This window comes from Cynara cardunculus (assembly GCF_001531365.2).
Source record: "Cynara cardunculus var. scolymus isolate 2C chromosome LG 5, CcrdV1, whole genome shotgun sequence".
Lineage (NCBI taxonomy): Eukaryota > Viridiplantae > Streptophyta > Magnoliopsida > Asterales > Asteraceae > Cynara > Cynara cardunculus.
Genome location: NC_037532.1, coordinates 2780290 through 2783457, shown reverse-complemented (window position 1 = coordinate 2783457; position 3168 = coordinate 2780290).

The window sequence follows — 3168 nt, the reverse complement described above, 5'->3', positions numbered from 1 at the left end:
GGTGGCCAAACCACACGAACTATTGGGCCGGCGTGTGGGCACACACCCCGAGTCCCCCGTGAATTTAACCACGGTCACATGGTGGGTTATCCTAGGATCGATCCATCTGCCCTGGAGCCAATAAAATCGGCCTAGTTCACAAGGTGGGTTCACGTAAGCCACTATTGGGCCTAACCCTGTGGACCGAGTTCACCTGCAAAACGCCATGACTACAAAGCCGCATAGAAGACATCCCAAATAATGTGCCAATTAATTGAGTTGTTCTGAAAAAACTAAACATGTGCCATTACCCGGATGACGTTCATAAAAAGTCAACCTTCAAAATACTTCATAAAACTCGAAACTACTTCAAAATATGAGAATCAATTTAATAAACTTGAAAGATTCAAACATACAATTCAACAGACTAAAATCAAGTGTTCACGATAAAGATTCAAGAGTTTACGATAAAGATTCAAGAGTGTATATATATATATATATATATATATATACACGTAATTTATTGACCATTTTTAAGCAATCAATCACAAAGTGGTGAACCACCGTTACGAAGGGTCAACTACAACAACTAGTTGCCCAAGAGTAAAAGAAAGTGAAATCCGTACCTTAAGCGGAATAGAGAAATAAACACGATCAAACGAGATTCATGGTAAAGTTCGACTTGCTCGCGTGCCTAACGAATGCGCAAATCGGTTATTACTTAAACGACGTAAAATCATATCCTAGTTCTACTAATAAATTACATAGGTCCTACATGTTTATAAACAATTTAAACTTCAAACGGGACAGCCGGATATGCATTAAGAAATCGACGCAACACTCAGCTTTATAATTCAGATTCGACTTTTAATAGCTTTTGACCCTCATTTTTGGGAGAATTTTTACCCCACTTAGAGATCAATACATAAAATACTATCTAAATGAAAGATGTAGTATAATATGCGATGAAACTACTGGTTTTCGAATCATCTCGTTTGGATTATCCATCTATTTAATACGAATATTACAAAACAGCAGATCAATCCTAAATACATTGCAAATAGCCCCGAAAACACACTATTTCCAGCCACTTAGATTCATAACTGGATTTTCGGTCCTACATGAAAGTTGTAGTATGCATTAAAGGCTTTCTAACTGCAAAATATGAGATTATTACGACTTATGGTTTGTAAGTTATACACTGTCAAAGTATGGATCTGCATAGTCGGTAAAATCCGATTCCGCAATTCCCGACTAACTTTTATAATCCAAATTCCATGATTCGCTACATTTACGTACTATAAACATGTTTCAACATACTAAACAGTAAAACAAGTTCAATGGTCGCTAACCTGAGCTTAATCATGCAATTTTACTCTTTTCGGCATTATATTGAACAATTGGTGTGCGGTTAAATATATACACCAAATCTAACCATAATGAAATTATAATCTACCATTTTAATTTCTATATCAATTAAACCAATCCTAGCATTCTAAATATGAAATATATCATACATTTAACAATATCAAACCGTAAACTTAGACATAACATAATTTATAAACGAGTCTAAAAAATGCTAACATAAACACCCTAATAAAAGTGAATGAAATTTATACCTTTATGAAGSGTTCGAAGAGTGGATTCCGAATATATAATCGTTACTTCGATTGCTTCAACGATTTAACGTAAAATTTAGGGAGAAGACGAAAATTTTTAGAGAGAGTAAATAAGAGAGAATGGCGATGAAGAGAAGAAGACGATGCATATGGTTTTTGTTTTGTTTTCATATATATATATATATATATATATATATATATAATTATATATTATATTATATTATAATGATAATAAGTTTAGTAATTTGATGGTTTTAACCCTTTAACAATTAACGACTGTTATTTAAATACGGTACAATTCGGGTAAGTTAATGAGAATGTGTTTTTAAAACTCGGGTCTTACAATATAAGCCATTGAATTTTTATATTTTGGATGATTAAGTTCTTAAACATTTCTTTTGAATAAATAAACCATCAAACTTTTGAAAATTGGTTACGTACATCATTTTAACCTAAAAAAAACTACATGTAACCAGCTAGGAAAGTCTTTACCAGTTTTATTGTTCTCAAATTCTACGTTATTCAAACCCCTTGCATTCAACATCATTCTCTTCCCCTCTCCACCCCTTTGTCGCTTCATCGTCGTTTGTTCTCCATACCACCGATTGACACCACTGGTATCGATCACCCTCTTTTTTATCTGTTTTTTTTTTTGTTTTTGGTTTTCCTTTTTATAACAATTTAACAGAGTATATATAGACAAATCAAAGAAGAGGAAGTATCGAAAAAAATGATTAAAAAGAGATAGATCGATAGCAGGGGACAACGACGGTGATGGACATTGAAAGAGAGTAGACGACAATGGGGTAATGAGGGTCGGCAAGGGGCATCAACCATGCTTTTGCAGGGTGATGGTAAAAAACGCCTTGTAGTTGAGGTGGATCTTTCTTTCAGGGTCAAGTCGGCGATGGTTTCTGTGATTTCTTCTGTAAGGTTCATGGAGATGGTGTTGGATGTGTTTGGTTTTAGTGATGTAGGGTTTAACTTGGTGAAACTTATTTATGTTTTTTTTTTCCTTTAAAACCTTCCTAACCGGCTAATTTAATAACGATTGCTTAATTACAGTATTGATTTCGGAATATGTATATTTTATGGTATACCTTTTTGTATACATACATAGAGGGATGTTATTCTACACACTTTGTCATTCCTACACCCTATACAACCCTCATCTCAACCATTCAATTTTTAATTAATTAATTATTTCCTAATATAAAGTATTAATCATAATTAATAAACTCTATTCATATTCCATAAATATTCAAATCATAATAAATGAACTCCAATYATTYHYATAAATATCTCAATTAATTGGGTTGCAAAGGTTGTACAAATGCACAAGGTTGTAAAAGAAATATACCATATATATATATATAGAGAGAGAGAGAGAGAGAGAGAGAGAGAGAGAGGGGGGGGAGGGAGGACCAAACATCTCATTAAATAATACCTTAAATAATTAATTCTAAAAATAAATAAATAAAGGTATAAAAGTAATTTAGTTATATAAAAGTTATTTAAGATATTTATTTAAGATTCTACCTTTACCATATTTATAATTTTAATATGATTT